This window comes from Furipterus horrens, unplaced genomic scaffold, assembly GCF_987537825.1.
Source record: "Furipterus horrens unplaced genomic scaffold, mFurHor1.1.pri manual_scaffold_10, whole genome shotgun sequence".
NCBI lineage: Eukaryota > Metazoa > Chordata > Mammalia > Chiroptera > Furipteridae > Furipterus > Furipterus horrens.
This window is the reverse complement of record NW_028327180.1, coordinates 78,207,124-78,222,031: the sequence shown is the minus strand read 5'-3', so window position 1 is coordinate 78,222,031 and position 14,908 is coordinate 78,207,124.

Below are 14,908 nucleotides of genomic sequence, written 5' to 3'. Positions count from 1 at the left end.
TGGAAGAATCTCCTCAAGAATAACTGGGCTTACTTTAAGTCTTTTCTGTTGGAATGAGACATGGATGTACATTTGTGGTTAGGGTCCAAGGTCTCCTGGAAAATGCTTCCTTATGGGGAAAGGAGAAGGGACCAAAGTACAATACCTGTGCTCACCGAGGAGACCTGACAAGTCTTGTTGCCCAGGAACTCTGAAAGCACCCATCGTTGCTTTTTCAGGGTGCTGATTTAATGAGAAGCATGTTGTAAGTTTTGGTTTAATACTCTCTTGTCTCCCTTTGGGTTCTGTTAGCCTCAGTTGGCTAATGTTAACATTAGCCAGAGTTTGAATGTTAGTTATGTATGTCTAAATGTGTCTGTGTTTATTTATGTTCATAAATAGCAGGGATCAATATACCCTGAGAATTTAAAGCGTACATTTTTCTAAGTATCATAGTGGGATGTATTGTACTGTTTGCTCATCTGAGCTCATGTCAAATATGTAACTAAGTGAATGTACCTCATTTTCAGGAACGCAAATGGGCCTTGCCTGTTGTTCATTGCTGTGTAAAGTCAGGGCATTGAATCACACAGCCGTAAATCAAACTCCTGAATACGGGCTATGCGGCATGCATGCCGTTGAACCTTTCTTGTCCCATTGGATTTTGTGCTCTGAGGTTGCAAGTGGGTGTGTGTGTATTTTCTTTTTTAAATGGACTTCTAGAGAAGAATTTCTGTTTGAGGGTTAAACAACTGGCTTGGCATCGATCGATCGGGGCAGACTAGGTCTCCTGTGGGTGTGGTTGACCCTAGGTCTGGATGTGGGAGTTTCTGGGAGGCTTTGAACTAGGCTCCTCCACCCTCACACTCACCCGGAGGGCAGCTCAAAGCTAGTTGGAGCTGCTGGCCCTGGGTTTGGGGGCTCCACTGCCCCATGTACCTTCAAGCCTTCTTGCCTTTCTTCAAGGCTCCTGCTTGGGGTCGGCATGGGGCTTCCTGCAAAGATATCTCAAGACCCTTGGCTCTCTCCTCTCCAGGGCAGACGTGCTGCCAGAGGAGTGGTTTCTGAACCCCCGCGTTTTGGTTGGGCCGATTGATCCAAATAAACACGCAACGCATGCTCTCAGTCACGTGCCCTTTTCCTCTCCCTCTGAATGCTCCGGGTTTCATCATCATTAACATGGCTATTGTGGGCCTGATAAATGGGAAAGAGGCATCAACGGGCTGAAAGGCCTCATGGTGACAGAAACTGCCTGCAGAATGCACAGTGCGCTGCTGTGTACACAGCGTGGGTTCGGGCCTGGGTGAGTCATCGCCAGCCTGGGAAACGCACAGGCGATGATGGATGGCCAGGGTGCTCGGATGCGCCCCTGACACTATTTGCACAAACAGGGAACTCAAACGAGCGGGGTTTTCACGAGCTTATATAAGTCAGTTGGCAATGCACAGCGCCCCAGCTGTGTGGCATGACAGGGCAGAGCTTTGTGTTCCTGTTCAGAAACAGGTGACTTTAAGAACCAGTTTGCCTGTGTCAGGACTTGAAATGGTTTGCTCTGCCCTTCTGTTGTCATAACCCCCCTTTTCTCTTTGCCTTTCTCTTTGTAAAAACTTTCTTTGCAAAGGGATTCTTCTAACTGGGACAGTAGGGCTACTGTTGCTTCCAGCAGCCGCCCAAGGGGTTTGCTTTTCTTTGGGACTCTGACTTCCTTGAAAGATGCATCGGGGAGGGGACGGCAGGTGTGTGTGGCTGAGAGCTCCGAACAGGGGTGGGTGCGGGGCTGGGAGTTTGTGTTTGACTGAAACCCACCTCCCCTCCTCAGCACGTCCTGGGGTCATGTCCAGGTGTCTGTGAGAGTCTGGGTGTGAAGTTGACAAGGAATAACCTCACACTTACACAGCCTTCGCCAGTGCCCCGCACACAGTAGGACTCTCATTTGCTCTTTCCATCAGCCCTATTGTAAGGTAGGTGGGGCAGGAGTTATGGGCCATACTAAAAGGTAAGAGAGTCAGGGAGGGGATGTGGCCCGCACAAGGTCCTCCAGCATGCCAGAGGGGCAGGGAGGTCGGGACTCCTGAGATGCCGAGCCTGTATTTCAAGGCCATGTCCAAGTGCAGGCACGCCCCATTGTCAGAGCGAGGGCGGCAGACACTCCCTCGGTGCTGCGGAACGTGCTGGTAGTGATTCAAATCTGATGGCGTTCCAGGACTGAGTCTTTTCATCACCCCTGAGATTATGGAAACCATTAGTGTCGTATAGAGGCAAGCATTTCGTCCCAGCTTTTGTTCTAGATTAATTTTTTATTTATAAGATAAAAGTTTTTTTCCTTATTAAAAAGCAGTACATGATTATTGGAGGAAGCCATAAATTACAAAGGAGGAAAAAAATTCTAATCATCTCACCCTCTCAGTATATAAAACAAAACGGGATCATGCTGACTACATAACATTTTCGTAACCCAGATTTTCCTCTTATTTTATTGTGAATGCTTGTGGCTGTCATTGGCCATTCCAATGACATCGTCTCTAGGGATGCTGACCATCCTGTGCCTGGTTGGGGCTGTTCTTTGTAGATGGCTATACAGGCTGCTTCTACCTTTCGGTTCTCTTCAGCGTGAATGAATGTCCTCAGAGCTACGTCTCTGCCCACATTTATTGTTCAACAAATATTTGTTGTGTGAAAGGCACATTTTTGTTGGGGTAAATTCTTAGAAGTGGATTTTCTGTGTTAAATTATGGAGCACTTTTAAAGTTACCACATTCATGGTAAAAAGTTTAAAGGGTGCAGGAGGGTGTATAGTGAAAACTCAAAGAGCCTGAGATAATCACCATTGACAGTTTCTTAGGTATCTTTCCAGAAGGGATGTGTGTGCCAGTGTATGGGGTCTACCCTTTAATATAAGTCGATCCCTAACTTTCATAACAGTATGAAGAGTGGTTGTTCTGCTTCATGTATCTGGACAACCTCCTCCATCAGCATGACAGCACGGTATAGCTGTGTCAGTCCTGCATCAATGGACTTTTTAAAAATTACAAAGCACGCTTCATTGAATGGCCTCATGACTTGGTTTAGTTGTGCAAGTAACTGTAGAAGAGATGCTGTAAGTAGAACTGCTGAGTTAGAGAGTTATGTCCATTGAACGTTTTTATAGTTAGTGCTAAATTGATGTGCATGTTTGAAATTGTCACGTGTGTTGGCCAGTTCTTTTCCAGAGAGGCCCTAGCCATGTATGCTCTTACCTGCAGAATTCAAGAATGTCTGTTTCCCAATGTCTTTCATGAAGTCTGTGGATGCTTAAGTTTTAAAAACATCTGTTTAGTAGATAAAACAGAAGGGATTTAGTATCTGTACATTAATTTGCATTTTTCTGTTATTAACATGAGGTCTTCCACGTAGCTGAGATAGTGCTTTGGAGTAATTTTTTTTTCCCTGAGGCTGAATTACTTATTAACTAATTGGGTAACTTTGGCAAGTTACAGAGAAGCTCAGTTTCCTTATCTGTAAAATGGGGATAATGGTATTTGCCTCTCAGAGTTGTGGAGCAGGTGTCTTGTGAACACCCATCCTGGCCTTTCTGATCAGCCTCGTCTCCTTTAGGGCACTGCCTGTGAGCTGCAAGGAAGTGTCCCCACGTCTGCGCGTGCACCTGTGGTTGGCCTCTGCCGTAGGAAGGCCGCTCTGGTTGTCATTCTCTTGACTTGTCAGGTTGTCCTCTCACCCATACACCCGCCCTGGCCTCCCCCTCCTCTGGTGCCCGAGGACACATGATGACCTGAGGTCTGGCTGGTTTTGAAGGAGATGGGGACATGAGCTTCCCTGCAGGACACACATACTAGGACCCCGTTCTGAGAATCAGGGATTTGTTGAGCACTTACCAGGCATCAGGCACTGTGCCAGCTACTCTACCTGTTTCATTCCAATTAGCCCTCCCAATGGGCCCCCAATGAGGGATTCAATGTCCTCACTTGCTGAGGGACTTTCCCAGAGTCACACAGCCAGTTGATGGCAGAGCTCAGAGCAGACCTGCTCCCAGGCCTGTGCTCCTTCAATCCTTTCATGCGGCTAAAGACAGGTGGATCCCTACCTTATACCTATTAGGAGCCTGGGACCCACCACCAGGGAAGCTGTATTAGTTAAGCCTGGAAAGGTGCTTGGGACCTTCTGCAGGCTGCAAGGGACAAGACATTCCCACTTACCTGCAATGGTGACCTTCACCCCAGCCTCAGGAGGCCCAAGCCAATAAGGTCCCTCTCCACGTCCTAGCCAAGAGTCTCAAACTGAGCCTCTGGGGTATAGGGAGATCGAGTCCCACTCCCCATGGGGCAGACCCTGAAGGGCCAGCGAGTGTGGCAAGGTTCCCAGCTCGGGAATCAGGGAGAGGGGCCCCTCAAAGGCTCACAGCTTTCTGGAGTGGTCCCTCCCTAGCCTGGGTTGATTAGGCCATACATTGTTCTCTATCCTTGGGTGACATTTTATTTCTAGAAATGAAAACAAGTTTGAATTAATTATTTTAGTGTTTTCTTATTTCTAAATCTTTGTATTTTTCTGTCGAATCTCACTGTAAAAAGTCCCAACAGTGTAGTACATAACATATTTAGGTGTTCAATGACAAATGAATGTCACTGAAGGACAGATAAATGTAAGGTAGAAAGTGTAAGCTCCCTTGGTACATCTCTCAGAAACAGCCATTGTTGGTAGCTGCGGGATAGTTTCACTGTTTTTTCTTGGCACACACACACACACTTACACACATTCACACTCTTGTATTTAAATAAATGGACTCATATGATCCATACTGTTCTGCATTCATTTAAGAATGTGTCTTAGACATCTGTCCACATCATCAGCACACAAGGCTCCACCTCCCTTCAGACATCTGCCTTGTGTTCTGTTGTATGGATAGTCTACAGTTTAATTCCTTTATTGATGAACATTTGGGAGGTTTCCAATTTTCCATTTTTTCATATAATGTTGCAAAGAGTATAATATTTGGAAAGGCCTCTTTGAGATGAGTAGAACATTTCGGGAGCTTATTTACCCTGTACTGGAAATCACTGATCACCTGCTTTTCAGAAGCCTTTGCTGATCTAGCCACTCCTGGTCCCACTGCCCATGACCTGCTTCTTTCTCCTCTACATTTTTCAGCCTGGCATGGATGGATTTCTTTTTTCTTTCTTTTTATCTTTAATCCTCACCCTAGGTTATGTTTTTTATTGATTTTTTTTTTTTAGAGAGAGAAAAAAGCATCAATATGAGAGAGAAACATCAATCAGTTACCTCCTGTATGCATCCAGACCAGGGATCAAACCTGCAGCAGAGGTATGTGCCCTGATTGGAAATTGAACTCACAAACTTTTGGTATGTGGATGACACTCCAACCAACTGAGCCACCTGGCCAGGGCCATGACTGAGTTTCTTGCCAGCTGGTTTCCAAGCTCTCAACAGTGGCCAACCACCCTGCTTTCTCATTGATTCTTTCCATTTTGGGGAGTAGTGGGGGCATTTGTTACTGCTTTTTAAAATTTAGTTTTCACTTGTTACCAAAATTCTATATTAACATAAAGAATTAAGAACTTATATAATGCTTATTACAAAAAAGAAGCTCCCTTCCACATAACGTACTCATCTGTCCTCATTTTCACTTCCCAGAGACAACCAGCTTCAAACGTTTTAGTGGGTTTTTCTTGGTGTTTACTTCTATAACTCTCCAAAACATGTTTGTATGGTTACTTTTTAATTTTTCAGTTGTAAGCATTATCAGTTGACTTCTCACTGTGGAAGGTGAGCATCCAGCTTTTTTTTGCACTTCCTGTCCATTTGTGCACATGTGCACTCATAGTGTTCCCCATGGTTCCAAGAGGGTTAGTCTGTTTTGAGAGAGCAGTATTCTGTGTTTATATTATTTGGCCTATGTCATATTAAACTATGAGTATTTTTCTTCGGCCACACAACATTTTTTTTTAAACTTCAATTAATAATGTTGTTTGCTTAATTTTCTATGCATTTATCATGATTTTGTTTTCATACTATCACCCAGTTGTATGAATCTCCTCTCAACATATTTGGACACATGAGTATTTTACCAGGTTTATCTTCCTGAGAAAGTCTCCCCTGGAGCCTCTGACTTGCCCTGGCCTAGATTGGTTGTCATCTATACTTGCTATATTTATGTTCCTGAGCTTTTCTTTCCTTGTTATCCCAGGAATTGGTTTCACTTCTCTTCTGAGCAGTGTTTCCTGTTTCTTGTAATCCTTTTTCTTTGTTTACTCTTTCATGTGGCAGACATTTGTTATGACTTCCAGGGAAGGAGTGTACAGGAAATTAAGGTTTCTAAAACTTATGCATGTTATAAACTCATTATTTCCCCTTCATACTTAATGTGATAGTTTAGCTGGGTATAGAATTCTAATTCGGAAATAACTGTCCTTAAGAATTTTGAAGGCTTGTCCTTTGCCTTTTGGCTTCTGAAGTTGCTGTTGAAAATTCTGATGCAGTTTTCTTCCCCTCCATCTTTTGTTTGAAACCTGTTGTTATTTTTTCTTGAGAGGCTTTTAGGAACTTCTTTTTATTCTGAATGATCTGAAATTGATATTTTATATGCTTTTTGGTATGATTCTATTTATTTTCATTTACTAGGTACCCTGTGGGATATTCAGTCTAGAAATTCATGTCCTTTAGTTTTAGGCAATCTATTGGAATTGTTTATTTTGTGGTATCTTCCTATCATTTCTACTTCTGCCTTTTTTTAACTGCTATGTGGTTGGTTACACATAGCCTCTTCCTCATATTCATGTCCTTTGCATTTAACTTTGTCATCCCGTCCTCTGACTCTGGGCTGAGACATGTGGCTTGCTTTGGGCCAGTAGGATGCTGGTAATCATGGTACAAGTAAAGGACTGAAAGTCCTTGTGTGATTGAGCTTGCTTGCTACCATCACAAGGAGAAGAACATGCCCAGGTTAGCACACTGGTTCCAGGAGGAGGGTGAGAGATATGTGGAGCAGAGCCAATCCCCAGCCAAGAACAGCAACCACGCAAGATGCGTGAGCAATATGTACTCATTGTCGTGGCCACTGAGGTGGTGCTATTGTTTATTATTCAGTGTTGTTGTGGTAATAACTGATATATCTAATTATGTAGATGTTGAACCTCTTAGCATAGCCTTTAAATCTTCTTTTAATTGTACTTTCTGGGAGATTCTCTTAACCTGATCTTATGTCCCTTCTACTGAAGTTTTCATTTCTGCCATCATATTTTTAATTTCTAAGAATTCTTTTGTTCTCTGCCTATTATTGCTTTGTAGCATCCTATCATAGAAGAATATTTTCTTTTTAATTGCTTTCTTAATGCTTTATTTTTTTCAATTACAGTTTATATTCAATGTTATTTTGTATACACTATTTTGTATACAACATAGTGTTTAGAAATTAAATACCTTCAGAGCATCCCCTTGATATTTCTAGTAACCATCTGGTACTGTATATAGTTATTACAATATTATTGACTATATTTCCTATGCTGTACTTTATATCCCTGTGACTATTTAGTGACTATACCAATTTGTACTTTTTAATCCCTTCACTTTTTTCACCCAGCCCCCCAATCCCCTCCTCTCTGATAACCATCAGTCTGTTCTCTATATCTATGAGTTTGTTTCAATTTTGTTTGCATGTTTATCTTGTTCTTTAGTTTTCACATATAAGTGACATCATATGGTATTTGTCTTTCTCTGATTGACTTATTTCACTTGGCATTATACCCTCTAGGTATATCTATGCTGTTGCAAATGGTAAGATTTCATTCTTTTTTATGGCTGAGTAATATTCCATTGTATATACATACCATAGCTTTTTTAGCCACTCATCTATTAATGGGTACTGGGGTTGCTATGGAAGTATATTTCTTATTGCATTAACTATTATTCTTTAAAGTTTCACCCCCTCCACATTGTGTCTTTCATCCAAGTTTCTTTTTCATTCTGTTTATTTTGTCCTTGATCAATCACATTAGAGAATTTTCTCTACTGTCTGATAATCTTTGCCTGTCCATGCATATTCACTGAAAACGTGTTTGGAAGCTGTGTGTGTGTGTGTGTGTGTGTGTGTGTGTGTGTGTGTGTGTGCTCGTATGTGTGTGTTGTTCACAGAACAGCAGTCCTTTTGGGGAGTTACTAACCCTTTTCTCTAGGGCTGGCTAGATGTCCCAGAGAAGCCACCCTGCAGTTTTGAGGACACCAGGCTGTCAGCATTCAGAGAATCTGGTGGTGGTGGGGGGGATGAGGGAGAGGGGATTCAAGGGGATCTGAACATTCAGAGTGTAAACTCGCACTTAGTCCTGCCATTTTCAGCGTGGTACCCCTGCTCTCAGCTATGCTTGGTGTCCCCAGGCCAGGGTCCCTCTGCTTACCCTTTACAGAAAATAGTCCTGCAGCCTTCTGCCAGTGAGCAGAGGGGCAGTCACCTGGCTGCCGGAGTTGGAGAGGGGATGCTCCCCTAAGAGCTGGTTATCAGGGCTGTCTGCCAGCCCTCCTGCGCTGGGCCCCACCTTTCCCGGGTCCCTGGTGCCTCTAATTCCTAAGGCTTTGTATAATTCTATGGTGAACATCAGGAGCTTTCTGGCTTTCTTCACTGCTGACTTAGGATTTAGCTTCCTTAGGTCTGTTAAGTCAGCCCTCATTCATCTGCTTTCTAGCTTCCCAACTTTTGTTGCTATTGTTTCTTCTCATGTTCTTCCTATCCTTGTGGCTTTAGGCTGGTTTTTCTTACATTGTGCTTTATTTTAATGGGATATCTTTATTAATTTCTGATCATACATGATTGTTCTAAAAAATTAAAACAGACCTGGCTGCATGGCTCAGTTGGTTGGAGCATCGTCTCGTACACCAAAAAGATTGTGGGTTTGATCCCTGGTCGGGGCACATCCAGGAGGCAGCCCATGTTGTTTGTCTCTCCCTCTCTCTCTCAAATCAATTAAAACAATATCCTCAGGTGAGGATTTAAAAAAATTTAAAACAATCCAAAGCAAGTGAGCCTCCCTCGTAATTGCCTTCTCCATCCACTGCTACTCAGGGTTAGATCCTTCCAGATAGTTTTGCCTTTATGAATTACATGCATACACATGTGTTGGAATATGCACACCCATATAAGCACACACACACCACCCTTTGCAAACATACATGCGATCATAGGACACTATAATACATGCCTCTATAACTAGTCTTTTTCCTCCAACACTAGTTCTTGAACATCTTTCCATCATGAATTAGGAGCTACTCCTTGTTTTTTTTAGCATTTTGCATAGTGTTCTCTTAAACTATAGCTTATACCCCAACCCCTTATTAACAGGCATTCAGATGCTTCCAATGTTTTGTTTCTGTAAAGAGTGCTGCTCTGAGTGTCAGTGTGCCCACATCTTTGCACCCCTGTCCTTTAGACTCGTCAGCTGTTTGCTTGTGGTGGCCTTGCTGGATGTGCAGGCACAGCTACGATGCGGGCAGACACTGTGTGCAGTTTACACTCCACTCCTTGGCACGAGAGAGGCCTTTTCCTTGCCTCTTGGCCAGCTCCTGTCTTACCACTCTTTAACTGTTGCCGGTACGTTGGGTGAAAATGGTACCTTCTTGCTGCTTGGATTTGCATTTCTTTGGGAAGTAAGGCTGACCCTTTCTGTGTGTCCTGGTCACGTGTGAACCGCCTGCTTTCTGTGAGGTATTTTACTCTCTCTTCCAAAATGAGTCCTCAGACCCACCCACCTTTTCTACCAGCGTGTCCAGGGCCCCAGGACCCAGAGGCCAGCAGGCTGTGGGGTGGTGGGGATGGGCCTGGTGCTGAGGGGGTGGGAGTGTCGGAGAGCAGGGTGTGCACTCCCCAGTTTCTCCCCTTTCCGCCCACAAAGGCACTTAATTTGGGGTGGGCACAGCCTCCTCCCCCATCAGCACAGGCCTGGAGTTGCCAGGCCCTCAGGGCAGAGCAGCCCTCTGGGGTCCTGACACACTGGGCTGCTCTGCAGGTGGCCCTGTGAGCAGCTGCACCCTGGGAGGGGACTCTGGCACCCACCTGAGTTTTGGCATTTCCCTGAGTTTGCATTCCACAAAGGCGGTTGCTTTATCTTTCTCTTTTGACCTTAAAGAAATTGTGAAATATAACACATATAGAAAATGTTCAGTTTAATAGATTATTATAAAGCAAATGGCCATGTAACCACCTCCGCGGGAGACAGTTGACTTAACAATACAGTGACAGTTGGAACTGGACTGCTGGGCTGTGCGCTCCCTCCAGCTTGCCTCCCCCCCCCCCGGCACCCCACCCCATCTCTGGGCCTGGGAGGGGCATCCCTTAGTCTTGGGAGGAACCCTTCGGGGGTGGCAGCTCTGGGCTAGGGTGCTGGAGTCTGCAGGTGATGGGTGGAGGTCTGCGGGATGGGTCTGTGACTTGTGCTTCACCTCTCAGCTCCCTTCACTGACCTGTGTCCTGACAGATTCAGGATGCAGTCAGACCTCAACCCCAGGGAACAGGGGGGAGTCCAGAGATCCAGAGATCCTGCGTGGGAAGCTCCAAGCAGGCCTGAAGGCCAGGCTTGGGCTGATCACAAAACACTCGCCTCCCCTGGCAGAACCGGGCCACGCTGCCTGAGCCCACCTTGGAGCAAGACCCCGCCACGGGCGCAGCCTCCCTCTCGCGGATGCTGCCGGCTTTGGAGGATGACTGTCCTCCAGTGGGGGGGTCTCCTCATGGGTCAGGCTGGGGTGTGAGGACCTGAGGGGGGGTGGGGACTGTGTGCTCTTCATTGATGACCATTCCTATCCTGGTGGCTCATCGGCCTTTGCTGCCCCAGCCCTGGCACTTCCCCAGAGGAGAGACCCCCGCTCTGGTGAGCAGCCCCAAGCAGACGCCTGCGTCCATCACAGCACAGCCCTACCCACAGGAGCCCCGCCTCAGCCACCTCCTGCCTCTGCTTCCTTGCCTCTCACTGCCCTTCCCTGGCTCAGCCCACAAGGGCTTCCACTGTCTACCAGGCCCTGGGTGACACTGAGGGGCAGGACAGGCTCCGCCCCTGCTGCCTGAGCTCACGGTCTAGAGTGCCACTGTCCCGTAGTTTTCTGTGATGATGGAGTGTCCATCATCCATCGGGTGCTGGCCAGTGCAGGAAGGAGGAGGAGGACTATGCAAGTGAGTGGGAACTGCAGGGCTTGGCGTGGAGCCGTGGTGGCCAGCGAAGGCTTCCTGCGTGGACCAGACCTGAAGGATGGAGCGGGCAAGCCAGGCAGAGGGTTCAGGAAGAGTCCTCAGGGTGGGGGGAGTGGCACTTGCAAAGGCCCACTAAGGAGGGGAGGCTTGTGCTGCTGGGGACAGGAGTGTGAGGGAGGGTCCTGAGAGCTGGGTGGGGGAGGTGGGAGCAGCCAGAGCTGTAGAACCCATGACCACAAAGAGGGCTTTACCTGGAAGGATGCTTCGGTGTGGTCCTGCCACAGGGAGATTGCATTTGAAGATCACCCTAGCTGCTGTGTGGACAGAGAATGTTCTAGAAGTCAGGACCAGTTAGGAAGCTGTTGCGGTCATCCTTGTGGAAGGCAGTGGCAGCAGTGGGACTGACAGGACTGAAGGGAGACTCAGCAGGACTTGCTGATAGACTGGGTGAGGAGGGAGGAGGGAAAGGACGGGACACGAGGGACCTGGTGCTTCTTGCTTGGGCATCTCGGTGACAGTGGAGTCATCCTGGAGTTGGGGACCTCTGAGGCAGGAGCAGATCTGGGGGAAAAGAGGTGAGTTCCATAGGGTGAGCTATGTTTGGGGTTCCTGAGGGCTATTCACCAGGCCCGTGGGTGGAGGAGTTTGAGGTTGCTGGGGAGGTCTGGGCTGGGGGCAGAGCTGGGGGAGGTATGGGGTCTGCTCTCATGTGTCTGCTTATCCCTGGTTCTGCCCACAAGCTGTCACTCTCAAAAGCCCTGGACCAGCCCAGCCTGGGGAGAGGGTGGCCCTGCCAGGATGCGGTCATGGCTCACCTGTGTCTACCTGGGGTGTTTGCATACCTGTGTGTTCCTGTGTGTCGTGGGGGCTACTGTGTACTTCCAGAAGTTAGGAGGAAGGGGACTGGGAGTAGAGGAGGGAGGGACCAGAAGGGGCACAGTGGGACTTGCCCCAGAAAGGTGGATTTTGCTCTGTGGGGTTAGGGTCACCTCGTGGACACCAGCTGATCCCGGAGAGTCTGAGCATTGGCTGATGGGGAAAGAGTTGCCTTAGTCCCTAATTCTGCCTCATGACTGGGTTGTGTGACAGATTTATTTCTCTTGGGGATTTTGTTGTGAGCACCAGCCTGTGGCTTGCCTTATAATATCAGTGTCCCTCTGGTGGACTAGAACTTTGGAGCATAAGCTGAAGTTCAGTACATGCCAAGTTCCATTTCAGCTATGTAGGTAGATATGTGGTGTTCTAGGGCCTTATAGGGTATGTGCCCACCTATCTCCCTCCCCCCAACCCCCCACCAGACTGAACTCCTTACCGGTATGTAGACAGTCTGACCTTGGCTGCAGTGTTTGGTAGGGAATGCATCCATTTGGTGTTCAGAGGTGCAAAAACTGGCCACACTAAGCCATGCAATGCCCGGATAACACCTCCTGTTGAGTCTCTTGGATGGGGCTGTGGGCTAAGATTTTTAGACTCGTTTGGTCCTTGCTTCCAGAAGTGCCACTCTGACAGTGAGCACCCAGCCTGCGGGAGCAGCTAGAGAAGGATCAATAAGCTTGGTCTGCGGCCTTTCACTGGGCCACCAGCCGCAGCTCCTGACTTGGCCAGGTGCGTAGGGGGGCCCAGTGAATGAGCATGGCTGTCTCAGGAAACCTAGCTCCAGGGTCTAGGGTTGTCTGTGGCTTCCTGTCTTTGTACTCATCACCCAGGTCTGTAGACTCTGCCTCCATACTTGCTCCCAGGTGTGTCCCCTTCTCTCTACCTAAGCTGCTGCCACTGCTGTTGTTGAAACCTTCATCATCTCTCACCTGCCTTCCCTGATCCATCTGGCCCTCTTGGGAAGCTGGACCTGGTCTGATGGCTCTTATCTTTGAGCTCTTTCCAGATTCTGTTTCTTTTACCTAGAATGTTCCCACCCGTCCACCCCACTCCCATCGACATGGCCAATTTCTAGGTGTTCAGTGCCTGGCACAGAGTAGGCATTCATATGTTTCTCAAAGGAATAAATGTAAGTTAACATAGAATGAATCTTTTTGATCTTGACTAGTTGTCATTTCTTGAAGAAGTCACCTCTCACTCCCCATCATAATTTACTTAGCACCGACTCTGTTAGTAAGTGTACCTGTGTGTTCATCTGGCAAGACTCTGTACCCCAATTGTGGGGACCAGCAAGGGCCACATGCTAGCAGATATTATTGAAGTAAATAGAGTAACATTATCTTTCTGTACTGAAAAAAATCAGGGAAACTCTATTAGAGCCTTCTTATCAGACACTTTTTCTGATATTTGGATTCTTCTGATGGTGAGATGTTGTCTTGGTTTTCAGCCTCTGGCTTCATGGAGAAGGTAGTCTGGGAATACTGGAGAACAGGAAGGTTTGGGTCTCTGAAGATATATGATGGAATGGCCACTTCAGGCAGGGAGAAAGTCTTGAGCTGATGGGAGAAGGGTGAGAAGAGCTTTCCTTCAACCCAACCCACAGGGCACCATCCTGGTAACCAGATGGGTAGCCTGAATGGTCAGTAGTCTGACTTGGAACCTCTTTCCTGGGCTTAGGTACCTCTGAATCAGCCCTTGCCTTGCTCCCCATCTTCATTTTCTACTTCTTCTTGCCTCCAGGGCTTTGCTCGGGTTGTTGCCCTTGCCGGACGTGCTGTTTCTCGGGGGACATGTCTGGGAAGCCCCAGCCTTCCCCCGCCCACCGGGATTCTGATACTGTGATTGTTAGCACTGCACATTTTACCTTTCATAATGTACCTCAGCTTCATGTATCTTGCAATTGAAGCGACTTCATGCTTCATCCACCCACACAGTGTCCTTTAGTTGTTTATGTGTCTACTATGTCCTTGTCACTGCCAGTGTGTACAGAGAAGTCAAGCATATAAGACATGGTCTCTGCCTCCAGGGGGTCCCTGGTCTGCCAGAGGAGTCAAGACCTGGGAGAAATGGCTTCTCATGGAACTGTGCAAGTCAGAAGAGGGAGGAGCTAACCATTGGTTCTCATGGGGAGCATCAGGTAAGGCTTCATGGAGGAGGAAGCCTGTGGGTTGAGTCATGGCATGGGAGGAAGGGACTTGGTCCTGTGCAGTTGGGGCAGAGAAGACTCCCAGGTGGGACAGTCTTGAGTAAGGGTAAGAGGACAAGAGAGTGGGGGTTGTACAAGGGGCAGGGTGTGTGTTTGGATGGTGCATGGCAGTGAGGTAGGAGACTGTCTGGAAAAGTGGGGAAGGCCTGGACCTTGGAGGGAAGGGAGAACTCCCTCTGGCGACAGAGAACTCACTGATGTTGAGCAGTGAGGTATGTTGCTTTTATTGATAAGTCAACATAAAAAAAAAATTGAAGACAAGTGATCAGGCAACATAAGTAAGAGAGTTTGGGGTGCAGAGAAGTGGCTGTGGCGGGGGCAGACAGCGATGTTTTGGTGTTGAGCAGAGGCCCCAAGGGCCATATGGCACTTGCTGACCCCTGCCTGGGCTCAGTCACTGCTGGAGGGACAGGTGTGTGCGGGTTGTACTCAGTGACTGCAGATCAGCCAGCGGAGCATTGAGGCCAGGGGCCTCCTGAGAAGAAGGGAGGATACCTCCTTGTTTGCCCATGCTGGGGTCAGGCTTTCACGTTTTACTTGGTATACTTGTGTATCATTTGAAATAAAAAATACATGCTGCTTATTAAAATGATAAATATTTTGTTCTAATTCAAAACAAAAAAGAAGACAGATAGATGTCTCTAGTCACCCAGGTGGTGATGAGC